The 15,409-nt window shown below is 42.8% G+C and overlaps 1 protein-coding gene and 1 long non-coding RNA gene across 2 annotated transcripts in view; both read left to right on the plus strand.

The window, feature by feature from the left end:
• Positions 1-15,409, plus strand: part of LOC102523130 (cat eye syndrome critical region protein 2) — a 103,470-nt gene that overhangs the window by 17,665 nt on the left and 70,396 nt on the right. The gene's annotated exons all lie outside the window — the stretch shown is intronic.
• On the plus strand, positions 1,801-13,142 carry LOC116661354. The gene is made up of 3 exons (XR_004317233.1): positions 1,801-1,810; positions 7,159-7,165; positions 12,272-13,142. It is a non-coding gene; the product is annotated as an uncharacterized LOC116661354 (long non-coding RNA).

Here is a 15,409-nt window from a genome sequence, read left to right on the forward strand (position 1 = left end):
CTAGAACTGAATCGTGCTGTAGACCCTCCTCTTCCACTGTGGTCCTCGGACCAGCAGCTTCAGCGTCATGTGGGAGCTCGGTAGAAGTGCAGACTCTCAGGCCTCACCCTGGGTCTACCACCGTTGACTCTGAATTTAAATGAAGTTTCCAGGCAACTCCCGTGCACACTAGAGCTTGGGAAGTGCTGGGCCCCGCGACCTGAGCCGGTCCAGCTGAGCAGGGGCGGAAGCATGAAGAGCTCGTGAAGCGGGGGTGACAGCCCAGGCCCGGCCTGGCCCTTGCTCCAGGGTTAGCCTTGGGGCCTTGGCCGCTCTCCTTCATTCTCTGGACCTCAGTTTTCTTACCTTGAGGCGAGGCACGTTGTCTTCCAGCTCTTACGTTCTCTGGGTCTGAGTCCCGGGTCTTGCGGTGGGAAGATGGCTTGGGGTTTGGTTGGTGCAGGAGGAATGGTGATTGGGGTGAGAGGGTCAGCGTAAGTACACTCAGGAATGAGTATACTATGAATGGAAAATTGTGGACTTTACTGAAGTAAATATATTTTAGTATAATTTCATCCTATGAATTTTGTCCGGAAATTTTAAGATTCGAGAGAGATTTTTTTCAGCGTGTCTTCCAACTTAATGCTGGCATGCTGATGCTGATATGGTGATTACAGTTTCATTGTTAGGCTTATTGTAATACTCAAGTTAATATGACATAGTTGGAGATAAAGTAAGTTCTAAAACAGTATTACTTTTTAAAAAATCTAAAATTCAGATTTAGCTTCCACATTTGTCTTTGCTTCCTCATTTTCCTGTAAACTTCCTGAGGCCATTGACAATGTCTACTTCTTCTTTGTACCTGCAGGGATGATGTCTAAAATAAACACATTTTAGTATGTCCAAAGTATCTGAAAATGTTTTGTTTGTACGTGTTTTATTTACATATTTTTCTTAAAAATACATTATTTGAAGTTGAAAAATCCACATCTTTCCCCCTTGAATGTAGTTTCAATGTAATCTTTAGGATTACCGTCAATTTTTATGCCAAACTCGGGTTAAGTGACTGAGGAAAAGGGGTTTGTAGTATAAAAACCAGAAAGGTACGTGGGAAGTGGAGAGCTCAATGCCAGGTGAACACTGAGGTGTGCTGGAGTGGGCGAGTAGTGGTGTTCTCCGGTGGGTGGTGAGGCAGAAAGGAACTGAATGTTGAAGGCGATTGTGGGGCTGAAGAGGGTTGGAGAAGCCGGAGACCACCACCTCCCAGGCCTTCTTCCGTTCCACCTTCTGGAATGCCCTTTGGAATGTCCTTTTCCTTGCGGGTCACCTCATTTTGAAATTCTTGTCTTAAAGAGGGGCTGTATTCTGACTCCTGTGCTGGCTGCCATCTGCGTTTTTCTCCCAGGTTTGGAAGCAGAAGGAAAGACACCGAGCCTGAGAGGGCAGGAGACAGGAGAGAGGCTAGGGGAGAGGACGTTTTGTTCTCTGGGTACTGGCTGCTCATCTGGTAATTGTAGGCTAATCTGCCTTTGTAGTTTGTGGGCAGGGCCCCAGGAGAGCCTTGTCCTTGCAGGACCCTCCTTTGCTGTGATTTGGAATCTCTTCTTCCCCAGAGAAAAAGTGTTCTGGGGAGAGGAAGGGGTAAGTGGCAGACACTGGCAGCTGAAGAGGTTTTGTTGATGGGTTAGTCCGTTTCTCTACACCACTGCTTGATATTGGGAGAGGAGAAGAGTGTTTTATCAATTTGATAATATTTTTAAAAACAGCATCATTGAGGTATAATTGACATAAAATAAACTACATGTATGTATAGTCTGATCAGTTCTGACGTGTTCATACTTGTATGTCATTACCACATAGAAAGTGTCCATGCCCATGACGCCCAAGAGTCTCCCCTCTGTGACCCTCGCCTCTTGTCCCTCCCCACCTCCTTTCCCAGGCAGCACCAGATCTGCTTTCTGTCACTGTACATAGTTTGCATTCCTCAGAATTTCATAGAAATGGAATCACAGTATGGACTCCTTTTTTTTTTTTTTTTGGCAGAGTGGCGGGGAGGGCTGTGCTTTGTCCACTCAGCATAATTTTAGCTTGAGACTCATCCACACTGTGTCACGTGTGAGCAGTTAATTTCTTTTCATTGCCAAGTACTTTCCCCTTTAAGGGTGTACCATGATTTGTTTGTCCAGATCACCTATCGATGAATATTTGTGTACATCCTTTGGACATAAGCTTTCATTTCTCTTGGATGAAGACCTAGAATTAGAATGTCTGGATAATATGGTAGGTGGACGTTAAACTGAAAAAAATCTTTTTATTTTAAATTATTTTAGATTTACAGAAACGTCATAGTGACAAGTACAGATAGTTCATATGTATTAGTGGTCAGCAAGCTTTTCTGTAAAGGGCCAGACAGTAAATTAGGCTTTGTGGACAAGTGGTTTTTCTTAGACCTGCTCAGTTCTGCCTGTGTAAAGCAAAAGCAGACTTAGATGATGAGTAAATACATGAATGGACGTGGCTGTGTTCCAATAAAACTTTATTTATAAAAACAGACGGCAAGTTGGATTTGGCCCATGTTTAATCTTACAGAGCCATGGTACACTTGTCAAAACTAAGACATTAACTTTGGTACAGTGCTGTTGACTAAACTCAGACTTTATTCGAATACCAACAGTTTCCCTCCACGTCTTTCTCCGATGAAGGTTTCAGCCCCGCATACCACTTCACGCTTAGTTATCATGTGTCCTTGGTCTGCTGCTGTCATCAGCAGACTCGGGGATACTCATTCTATGCTGTCAGGCTGGGTCTCATGCCGTCTTTATTTCGTTGCTAAGTTGTTCCAGCTTTGGCCACTGGGCGTTCTTTTGGGTGAGCGTGTGTCTGTTAGGCATGTCTTCATTTGTTCTTGGATACCGTCCGACCGAATATGTTCTGTTGTATGGCTGTACTTACCCCTTTTTGTTTATCCTTCATGAGATGGTGGACATCTGAATTGTTTCTACTCTGGCTGTTATGAATAATAGCTGGGTGTATTTGCTTATGGGTGTTTGTGTGCACAAGTGAGATTGGAGTTGTGTTTAACTTCTTAATAAACAGCCAAACTTACTTACCAAAGTGGCTGTACTAATTTACATTTTCAGCAGCAACATTTAAGAATTCTGCATTATCATTAGTACTCATTGTCTTTGTGATTGTGGTATTCTGGTAGGTGTGGAGTGGCACCTCGTTGTGGTTTTGATTTGTATCTCCCTAATGCTAATAATGGTCAGCACCTTTTCATGTTTTTATTAGTGATGCACATACCTTCGATGAAATTTCTGTTAAGATCTTTTGCTCATTTGAAAAATTAGTTTGTCTATTAAATTTGTGTATTCTGGGTACAAGTCCTTTATCAGAAATATTATTTTACATATATTTTCTCAGTCTGTGGGTTGTCTTTTCCAAAGCAGAAAATTTTGATGAATTTACCAACTTATTCTTTAATGGTTGTGCTTTTATTATTATCATATCTAAGAAATCTTCCTCACTCAGGGTCACAAAGATTTCCTCTTATGTTTTCTTTTAGAAGTTTTATTGTTTCAGATTTTATATTTAGGCCTATGATCCATTTTGAGTTGGTTTTGCTTATGGTGTGAGGCATTAATCAAATTTTTGTTACTTTTTGCATTTGTTCCAGTACCACTTACTGAAAAGGCCATCCTTTTTTCACTGAGTTGCCTTTGTATTTTTGTTACTGACTCTGTATGTGTAGGCTCATTTCTGGACTCATTCTGTTTTATTACTCAGTTTGTTTTTAGGGCTGTATCACACGGTCTTTGATTACTGTACTTTTGTAATAGATCTTAAAATTAAATTAAATGTTAGTAATCTTTGCTCTGTTGTTCATTTTCTGTTTTGGCTATTTTATATCCTTCGCATTTCCATATGAATTTTAGAATTATGCTGAGATATTTGTTAGGATTGTATTGAATACATAGATCACTTTGTGGATAATTGACCTTTTAGTAGTATTTAGTCTTGTGAACCATGACAATGGCTTATCTCTCTGTTAGTTTAGATTTTCTTTAATTTCTTAAATAAAATTTTTATATTTTTCAGTTTAGGTCCTACCTTTTATCAGAGTTATCCTGAAGCATTTTATGTTTTTTTATGCTGTTGTACATTTTTTAAAGTACCAGTTGTTCTTTGCTAGTTTATAGAAATACCATTGAGTTGTGCATGTTGATCTTACAACTTTCCTAAACTCACTTCTTTTAGCAGCTTTTTTGTAGATTCCACTGAATTCTCATCATCGGTGGATGATAACGTCATCTGCGAATTAGACAGGTTTGCTTCTTTCTTTGTGATCTGGGGGCCTCTTATTTTTCTTGCCTTATTGCGCTGTCTGGAACTTCCCATAAAATGTCAAATAGAAGTAGCCAGAGCCAGAGCGGACATCCTTGTTCTTCGTCTTCTTCCTAAACCTGTGCGTTATTTCTAAGTATGTTAATTTGGTTTCAGATACTTGGGAATTTCTCAGAGAGCTTTCTATTACTGATTTCCAATTTAATTCCACTTTGGTCGGACAGGATACTTTATATGACTTGTATCCTTTAAAATTTACTGAGACTTGTTTTATGACCCAGAATGTGGTCACTCTTGCTGAACGTGCTGTGTGTACTTGAAAAGAATGTGTATTCTGCTATTGTTGGCTGGGGTGTTCTATAAATGTCAATTCAGGAACTTTTATATCTTTTAACACAAAAAGGCTGAAATATGAAATGGATTCATTTCCCTGTCCCCAGATTCATAGCGTGAGTCCGTGTAAATCCTGCCATCTCTTTCTGCTAGCTGAAGAGCGTTCTCCTGGTTGGAATGACATCTCTGAACTGGGAGACACTATTTCATTAGTACACTAACCAGCCACAGAGATTACCCGGTTGGCTACTTAATAATTAAATGAAGTTGCTTGTAATTCTTTGAGCACACACAGAATTAACTAAATTAACCTTTTATTGCCCTGTACGCCTGGGGTATTTTTGTGTGAAAATAGAGGAGCCTAGACTCCTTAAAAACTCTGAGGGAAAGTAGATGTTTCAGTCAACTTCAGGAGAAGTACCCTAAATAAGAGGCATCTTAAAAAAATACAGGCTCAGAAACTGCAGTGTTCTGATGACACGAACATTCCTTTGTTCACTGTTTTTGGAGTCTCAATGGAGGAGCTTCTGTAGCAGCACCTGTGGATAGCCAGTTTTCCTGTCTTGAGGAGATTTCACTGTAAGTGCATTTCCGTGGGTATTTCATCACATCCGTGCAGCAGCCTGGTGAGACGTGAGCAAGGCTGGTGAAGGAGAAGGCCGTGCTGGACTGTAAATCACTGGCGGTGAACACAGCGTGGGCTCAGATTTCAGAAGTGGAAGAGACCATGGGTTAGGGGATGGGCATCTGGTAGCTGAGGAGTTAAGATACAGAAAAGTTAGAGCTTGTCTAACAGCTGTTCTCAGCAGAGCGTGATGTGCCCCCCAGAGGACATTGGCAGTGTCTGGAGACGTTTTTGGTGAACTCAGCTTGGGTCAAGGGGGCTGCTAGTATCCAGTAGGTAGAGGCCAGGGAAATTGCTAGATATCCTACAGTCCCCTGGACAAAACAGTTCTCTGGCTCAAAATGTCAATACTGCTGCGCTTAAGAAACCCTGGTTTAATTATGCTTTTTCTGAGTTTTGATTAGAACATGAATCTCCAGAACTCTACCTTAGTGACTCGCATAACCCCAATATTGGCTGCTGGTGATCACCTCCAAACCAGTGTTATTTTTAATTCTTTTCAGCCTCATTAAAAAAAAATTGAGGTAAAATTTACATAGTGTGAAGTAAACATTAACCATTTTAAAGTGTGCAATTTGATGGCGTTTAGTAAATTCAGTATGTTGTGCAGCTGCCATCTCTGTGCAGTTCCAGGGCATTTTGTCACCCCAGAAGGAGACATCACAGGACGGTCACTCTCCGTCTTATGCCCCAGCTCTGGCAGCTACTAGTCAGCCTCTGTCTCTGTGGATTCTGAATTATTTTTATCTTGGCTTTTTTTGTGGTACTTTGGAAAGAACACTGGACTAGATGTCAACAGAGTGGACTTGACATCTGGTTCTCTGTTCTTCTACTGTCTGGTTGGGGTAAATCATTCATCTGACCTAAGCCCCAGTTTTCCCTTTATTTATGTGGCTCCTGTCCTAGGAGCCAGATATTATTCTGCTTTAAATGAAATTTAAAAAAAGTCTGAAATTCTAGCCCACATTCTATTTGCTCAGAATGTTTGTTGGAGATGTAACAATCTTTCTCACCCAGGATGCTTCTGAGCCACCTTCCCAGATATTGAGTTAAATGTCCTTGGGTTGATGTGTTTGGAATTAGAAACTAATTTAAGTTTTCAGCTCAAATAAAATGATTTGGGAGGTAAAGATACCTGCAGAATACAAATTCATCCTGTTACTAGACATAAATTGAATTTGGGGTTACCTAATTTAGCATCTGACTTATTTTGTAATTAACAAAAACAAAATATAAAAACCAAGTATATCCCTACATTCTCATTCCTGCTTAAAACCTTCCAATGGCTTTTTGCGTTTAGAATAAATTCTGAATTCCTTACCATTGTGTAGTAGGGTCCCCCCCAAACCTTCCTGCTTTCATGGCCTGGCTTGTGCCATTCCCTCCCTTGCTCTTGCTGTAGCCATGTGAGCCTTTCTTTCCTCACAAAGGCTCCAGGCTCCTTAAGGCCTTTGCACCAGCTGTTGCCTCTGTCTGGAAGGCCTGGGGGAACCATGCCTTGTTACTAGCTTTCAAATCTCAGTTCAGATGTCATCTCAGTGAAACCGTCCCTGACCATCCTATCTATGGCTTGTTTTAGAAATTCAAAATGAATGTTGTAGGGCAAAGACTGCAGTGAATTCCCATTACTGAGCTTCCACAGTTGTTTACATCCCATTGTTAGTGGTCCCTCAATTTATAGCAGTAGCCCCACCTTCCTTCCCGACTCTGTCACTTTCTGTCACACTACTCTGGTTGGTTTTCTCTTTCTGTAGGTATCTTTTTTGTTTATATTGTCTGTCTCTCAGAACTTTTTCTTTGAGCAGGTGTCTTATCTGTCTTGTTCACTCTTGATCCCCAGTACCTGGAACATGTACCTGTGTCTTTGTATGTGGTAGGTGCTCAGTTAGTATTTGCTGAATGAATGAATGAAATAAAGTCAAACTTCCCCAAATCAGGGGCTGTTTAATACATATTTGGGTTCTTAGCTGCCTAGTAAAGAGCTACTTCACACATGGTAGACACTCAGTAAATATTAGACCAGATATTTTAATTTTTCTACATCACTGTCTTCTCTGCTGGCAATAGATTTGTTTGCATAACCCTCTTGCAGGATCTTTAATGGAGAAAGGAAGGGTATACTTTCCCTTCATTTGCTTTCAGCTCACCCTGCTTGTGTAATAAAAACAGGCTTCTTACTGATTGGAGATTTTTTCCCTTGCCAGATTCACTTGGTTTTTAATCTCAGTTGCTGTCCACTCACAGGTAGTCTGTAGCGCGTTCCAGAAGCCCCCATTCACCCTTCTGTCCTCTGGTCAGTTGTTTCTAGAGCTGTGGAGGGGAAGAGCTAGAAAGGCGCTGGAAATGACGGAGGTGGACTCAGTGCTGCGGATGAGGACTTTGCCCAGGGTCACACAGTCGGACAGGGGGTTCTCCTGGGACCCTGGACAGGAGAGCCTCGTCTCGCAGTTAGTTGTTTTCTCATTGTTTCACGTTGATGAGTTCTGTTTTACTCGTTGGACTCCTAAGTTCTTAGTAATTGGGGACTGTACTGTACTCTTTTTAGTACCTTCCATAGCTTTTAACACTAAGCACAGTAATGTTTTTGGATTAGGAGAATAATGTGAAGGCATTGCTTTATTTGAGAATTTATTTAATATTGTATTTTTGTGTGCCTTATGGGAAGAGACTCCTGAAGGGCAAATCTTGATTACTTGTGCTTGTGCAATGGGTATATAAAAAGAACTGGGACCAGGACAGACGAGATGGGGCGGATTAACAGAAGGCTGCAGATGGTGGCTTAGCACTTTGGAACGAGTCCATCAGTTCCTGCTGTCCCGTCCAGTGTGAAAGACCATCTGGGCCTCCCCTGAGTACAAGAATGTGATGTAATGGCCGGAAGATGTGAAGGCTGGGTTTTACTGAAAGCAGTTGTCAGGTTAGATAGATTTGGAAATGTTCTATTTTGAAGACAAGATACCCAGAACTGAAGACTTGGACCAAGTAGTTCCTAACGTATAACATCTCTTTCCACTTACGTAGTAAAGTTCAGAACATTGGCACCCTGGTTCTGATTTTAATTTTTTATCAAAGAGCAAACTCAGCTAAATGTTAAAATTTAAAACAGTGCCTTTTCTCAGAAAAAGTCAATTGTAAAAATTTTAGGAAGTTGAAATAAGCAGAAAAATTACAATTCATTATTTTGAACCTATATAGGTCTGTTTATATACATGCAGACACGTACTTTTAAAATGTGCTGTCATTAAAGTGTGTCATTGCATGATACCATTTTTCAGGTTCATCTGCAGATTTGTGCTGCTGCAGTCAGATCTGGCTGTGCTGTCACCCGCCTAGCCTCTCCCCTGCAGCTGGACCCCTCGGTTCCCCCAAGCCTCATGGAAACTGACGTGCTAAGACGGCATCTTTGTATGTGTGTGTGTACGACTCTTTCCTTAGGGAAAAATTGAGAGTGGAATTTCTGTGCTCAAGGTTATGTACCAGTTTTTTTAGGGATGTTTTTGATTGTCACGGCTGGGGTTCTGTAACTTGCCTCATCTCTTCTGTGTGTCAGTTAAGTGATGGTTACAGCTGTGACTGCGGTCCTGGTGTCCTTGTCACTGGGAGTGATTGGGGAAGGATAATTTCTGTTTATTCAGTCCAGTTCCCCAAATAAGGCAATAGGAGTTGTCACCATTGAGTTTTAATAATGTGATTAAGTCTAGTTAATAAAGTCATTCTATTATTTTTTATTCTACAGTTCACTTTCTGTTTCTCGCTTTTCTTTCCACTTTAATGCCCTGCCCACCCCCATGCTCTGCAGCCACTTTTGTTTTTTATTTGTGCCGAAAGCAGGCCTGGGTTTGGCTTAACTCCCATTCTGAGGGCTGAAGAAGCCTTTGGCTCCCAGGACAGAATTCTGTAGCATTTGCTAATTTTCACATTGAGGGAATCTCTGCTTTCTGCAGAGGTACCTAATGGTGGGGTCAGCTGAGAGGTGAAGAACCCTTTTTTTCAGAAGTCTCTGCCAAAGGCAAATGAGGACTTCTGAAATTGGGAAATTGTGTCTTGAAGTCCCTCCCTATCCCTCCAGGCTCTGAAGTAATTTGAGATGCTTACACAGGACTTGAGTGTCCTCTGGTGGGTGTTTTGTCTCTGTGGGGACCAGTGGTGGGTTTGCTTGGTGAAAAGGGGTAGAGCGGGGCTGCTTCCTGGAGACTTGTCATCAGAGCGGCTTCCTTTCTCAGGGCCTTCCGGGCACAGCAGGCTGCACTCGGTCCCTCGAGGAGGAGGACATTCTTGTTTTGCTGATAGGATGCAGACTGACTTTTGATTGGCCACCGTTAACAGGTTTCTCAGGAGGTGCCTGGCACCCCTCTTTAACACTGCTCTGGGGAGCATCTGGCCCCCCTCGGGCGCACAGCCCTTTCTTTGACCTTGGTGGGAAGACAGCTTTGCGGAACCTGCAGTTGTTGTGAGGCTGGTGTCAGATGAGGGACGCCCGTGGTGGTTGTGGACCTCCTGTAAAGGGGTCAGGAGCAGAACATTATTCTTGTGGAAGATCAAAGAAAGCAAGTTTACAGTCCAGCCTTGGAAGCTGGAGTGTGGAGAAGAGCCAGGGACAAGTTGTGGGCTCGCAGCCCCTGAGGGTATGGCATATTCCTTCAGAGATTTCTTTTTTCCAGGCCATTACCCTTTGAGATCTAGAGTCACATTGGGGGCTGTAGTGTCTGCTTTTGCTTACATTTTGCTTATGATTGTTCCTAAGTGTGTTCTTAATGTGTTTCTTCTGTCTTGGCTGTGATGCCCGTGTGGTCAGACTCGCGCCTGCCGTAGCTTGGCCTCCTTACTCCTTTTTAGCACTCTTCATGTCTGCGGGTCTGCACGGCAGAACGCAGCGTTTGATCTCAGGGACCCACCTCTGTTGCAGGACCTTGGGTCCAGGTTTTTTTTCACTTGGTATTCAGTCTATCATTTTGGATACATCCTCTTCTCCAGGTGACTGTATGAGCTAGACGAGCAGTTTAAAGCTAGTCTGAGTTTGACGTGCCCTTGGAGGATGAAGTCCAGAATCACCGTCGATCTCCAAAAGACAGAGGTTCTCCATAATGATGACAGTTTCAAATTGTGTTGCAAGTACTTTGTTACTGAGTGTGGGTTCCTTTAGTTGGCAAATGATATACCAAAAAAATGAATTGGAGCAGATGCAGATGTAATCTCACTCGCTCTCTGGGATGGGAGAAAAGTTGCTGGAGCGAGGGGTTGGAGTGGATCACAGCTAGCACTGGCCAGCGTCTCTCCATGACTTAGCCTTTCTTGGTGATCTTTCTTCTTGGGACATGCTTACATGTTTAAAGCGTCTGTTTGGAACCAGTTGCTGCAGTGTGGTTTAAAAAGTGAGAATTGCCTATACACAATGTTAAGATACGTTTCATTAAACTGTCTCTTATTTAGAGGGTAGAAGGCAAGTAATGTGGTGATGCTGTTCACTTAGAGGCCATTTATATTGGTCCCTTCCATGCCTGGCAGTGGGCACCTAAGTGTTTGCGTGAATGAATGAATGAATGAAAGAAATGACTTTCTTTTTGCTGTTGAACTTTCCCTGCTGACCGGCCCTAGACTGTCAGTCCAGGTCACAGACTTCAGCATCACTTTCTTTCCTTCTCAGAGGGCTCAGCACTTGGCCCGGCCCGGCTGGCCAGTGTTTTCATTCAGTGTGCTGCTGCTTGTTAGCTGGACTGCTTTCCTGCTATGTGTTTCAGACAAAGCATTTCACAGCTTACAGAGAAGTTCAGGTGTGAGTTGGGACATGGCTGCGTTTGGGGTATCATTCATTAGAGCACAGGCAGTATGACATGGCCCCTGGTTCCTTCGTATTTCATGTTGTTCCCACCCACAGACTAGCAACGTTTCCTGGATGATTCCAGGGTAGTGACTTACAGTCCCCAATTTCACTAAATTCTAGGTTTCTCCAGTTATTTCGTGGTATTGTAAAACTCAGGCATTCAAGATAAAATTTTGATTCACTTACAGAGATAATCCTGTATAAAAGGGCACAAGGTACAAACTAAAGTACTGAATAGCATGTGAAATCACTCCTTTTGCTGTGAACCAGAGAGGGGGAGAGTGAAGTGTTTGTACATTATGATAGAGGAGTCACAGCATCTCATCCTCTCTCCCAAATGTGCTTGTTACAGTAGTACTGTCTGCTGGCACCATGTGTGAAATATCTGGGGCTGCCATTGAAACGAGGTAGCTCAGTGGCCAGGGGCATCTGAACTCTTGGAAACAGTGTGAACATAATAGAATACATCAAAGTACAATGAAAATCCGGAAATCCAGTGTTTTGTTTTCCAGCAAATCCTGGTGGTATGTAGCATCTATGTGCTGACCACTAGGCGTGCAAGAGTTTTACTGTAATGTGTTTGGCTTTGGATAGGTGGAGTGCGTTTATTAGAACTGTTTGGCTTGCTAGTGGCGCTAGTAAAGTATGGTGTCTCTTAACTGAATGGGAGAGGATATTTGACCATTCTTGATAAGTTTGCCATTTTATGTAATGCAATTTGGAAGTCAGATACTATATTCAGTGGTGATTATCTCGGAGTCTCTTGGGTTTTTATTTCATGCACAATTTATGATGGCCTCAAGCCAATAGCCCAGGTATAGTAATAGTGAGATGGGTTAGCCTTGGTGAGTGCACCAGGAAATAGCACTAACACAATGACTAGAGTAAGGTGAGAACAGAAATGTGACCATGGAGGATTTCAGTTTAGGTTATCTACATTGCACATTAACTTTTATACGCAAGTTAAAGTTTATTTACTTTAAGTAGGCAAAGGAACTTGTGGTGTGCTCCAGATTTGTGAGATTGCTTTTCCTTCAGTCGCAGCCATTAGTTTGCAGCACAGCTTCTACACGAATCCTGTCAGCAAATTCTCTTCTACAAGTTTCCGCAGTGCTGAGGAATTGATAGCTCTATTTGTATTTGTGGGTATTTCTTAATATAGGACTTAGTCAACTATATTTTCAATAAAGTTGTGCCTGCACATACTGTTCTTTTATAGTTCATTTAAATTCCTACGCCCTTCACAGTTGACACACACACACCGTACGCAGGATAAAATGAGATGTTTGAGGTGGTGCAGCATAGCCTCCAGCAGCCGGGCCAGTGGGTTGGCAGTTATTCTAAGTTATTCTAGTTTGCTTTAGGCCTGCCTTGTTGTCAGGGAGGAAAGATGCCAGGTAGTTTATACCTTCCTGAGATGATGGTTTGCTTGTACAAGAGAGTCAGAATTTGAAGTTGAAAGATGTTGATTTTAGCAGTTTCGTTTTATCTGTATACTTGCTTTATCTGCAGGGGATTTGAAGCTTTTTATCTACCAGTCATCCATCCATCCATCCGTCCGTCCATCTGTGGCACCCACTGGGAACAGACTTTCTTCCATTTTTAATTTTTTGTTCTCTGAAGTTTTGAGGCCTCACCAGTGCTTCCTGAGGCCCAAGTTTCCCAGTGTATTGATGATTTCTGGGAAGAAGCTTTTTAGGAATGTTTTTAGTGTTTCCCAACCTTTCCCATTCTGTGATGGGGAGATTGAAATGGTGAAATTACGAAGCCAGCAGTTAGTGCTAAGGGAGTTGAGTGTCCTGTTTACTGAAATACTTTTGAACACGGCTCCCTTAATAGTGATGAATTTCTTGTAAAATATTTGAACCTAGGCAGCTAAGTGTAGTGTAGAGTCAGAGGTAAGCTAGAGACACAAAGAAAGGAGTAGTGATTTTTCTTTTTGTTAGTGCTTCAAAACGATTACTAAAAAAACCCCCAGAAACAGACTCATAGACATAGAATACAAACTTGTGGTTGCCAGAGGGGAGGAGGGTGGGAAGGGACAGACTGGGATTTCAAAATATAGAATAGATAGACAAGATTATACTGTATAGCACAGGGAAATATATACAAGATCTTGTGGTAGCTCACAGCAAAAAAAAAATGTGACAGTGGGTATATGTGTGTTCATGTATAACTGAAAAATTATGCTCTACACTGGAATTTGACGCAACATTGTAAAATGACTGTAAAAAATAATAATGTAAACATTTCAAAAAGAAAAAAAGATTACTAATACTGAGCTTAGGATTTAATTTTGTGAGTCAAGAAGGTGGAATATATTTTCTTTTTAATTGTTTTCTTTCTTAGGTTGTGATTGTCCCTTACTAGTTTTTCTGTTTGTTTACTTGACTGTCAAATATTGATAAATCCCGTCGGTCATTAGTGAATGAAAGACTGAGTGGGCGAGGCAGTGGAGGGTGCTGAGGGCCTGGGCTCTAATCTAAGCTGCCTGGATTCAGGTCCTAGTCCTGCTGTGAACAGACCTTGACTATCTAATTACTTCTCCACTTTGGACCCTTAGATGGTTTCAGAGCCTGGCTTTTAAAAAATAAATAAATAAAGTACCGACGGGTTTCAGCTGTGCACACCTGCGATTATTTCCGTGTGGTCAGTTTCTGAAAGAGCTGGTCTTTCTAAAGTCTCTCGATAAGTGTCACATTGAAGTCGTCAGATGTTTTCTCTCACAACAGGGACTTCTTTCTCTTTTAAGACTTTAAAATGGCTTCATCACATAGCGAGCGGTTTGGTGAATGTTCTGCCCTTGCTGATTCTTGAGGAGGAGACTTCTTCCTGAGTGGCTTTGCTGCGTAAACTCAGCCAGTTTCTGCTGTGTGAGCTGTCACAGAGATTGCATTCAGATGACTGTCTATATTGGCCGGCAGCAGCTGTTGGTTGGCATTGTGGTTTCCTTGAGGGTCACCACTTGGTAATTCAGCTTCACTTTATAAAGTGGGAAATTTTCTGTACTGTACTTCTTGGGGAAGCAATCATTTTAGTTCTATGGAATGAAAAATTTTAATAGCAATTTAATAAGTTGTAGTTAGTGAAAATATCACTGATGAGTTCACTGGAGAAGTTTGCAGAAAGTGAGGGGGAAAATGTTAGGAATCAAGTGTTTTTGCGACGATCTCTGCTTAGGGTGAAAGGTAAAATAAGTACGCAGTTGAGTCAGCAACTGTATACACCCCTGTAACCACATCCCCAGACAAAATAGAGGTCACTTCGTTCCCCTAGAAGTTCCTCATGTCCCTCGAGTCGTACCCACCTCAGCCCCGCAGACACACACGCACCCTTCCCCGTGCAGTCCCCGGTCTGAGTTCTGCCAGTCCAGATTAGACTTGCCTGTTTTAGGAAGTGAATAGAGCCACGCGGCACGCGCTCTGTCTGTCCTTCAGCCCACTGCAGTGTGCGGGACACACCTGTGCCTGCTCGGCTCTGTTCTGCAGCCTGGGACGCGCTTCGTCTCTGAGCAGTGTGTGCCGCTGCCTGAGCGCAGGCACTTCGCACTCAGTTGTTGTGGGGGAGGCTGGTGCTAGCTTTTTAGGTTATTTCTGGCTCTTCACTTCGCATCAGACAGCTCAGTACTGGGGGCTGCTGCCATTTTATCTGTGTCGTCTCTTACCCAGGTCAGGCCTGTTAACGTGGTTAGGCTCCCAGGAGGGTGCTTGTGATCTTGTGATCAAGGCGCGATCACGTGTGCTCACGTTTGTTTAGCACGCGGTGAGCACGCGTCCTGCTCCCTGTCCCTGACCCTCTCCCCGTCTGTCCTTCAGCCATCGTTCCATCTGTCACTCTTATTTTACCTCCTCATTCTCCAGGATGGTCTGTTGGCCCCTTTGTCCTCCGTGAGTTCATCACTCAGTGATCTCTGACCCTCTTCCGCTTAGCCCTCAGCATACCCAGTGCTCTTCTGTCTCAGGCTGGGATTGGTTTCCTTTCCTCTCTTGCCAGCTTCTCTTCAGGTGAGGCTGCCCCAGAGGATTCGTCTGATTTTAACGCAGGGGAAGGAAGTGTTTCACCCTAAGCTTGCATCGCACTTTGTGTGGCTGGACTTGTGTCTTCAGCATCCAGCGAGGAGCACAAGAGCAGGCTTGCTGTTCCTGCAGGTCTGGTGTGTGGCTGCCCTGTCTCTGCTGGCTTTCAAAAGATGGCCCTGGAAGCAGTTACTCTGGTTGTATCAGTCTTAGTAGCTGTAGATGATCACTGCCACTGTTTCTGTTTAATGGTGATGTGGCACAATTGTGGTAACGCATATCATCAAATAA

The sequence above is a fragment of the Camelus ferus genome, chromosome 34 (assembly GCF_009834535.1).
Source record: "Camelus ferus isolate YT-003-E chromosome 34, BCGSAC_Cfer_1.0, whole genome shotgun sequence".
In the NCBI taxonomy this organism is placed as follows: domain Eukaryota; kingdom Metazoa; phylum Chordata; class Mammalia; order Artiodactyla; family Camelidae; genus Camelus; species Camelus ferus.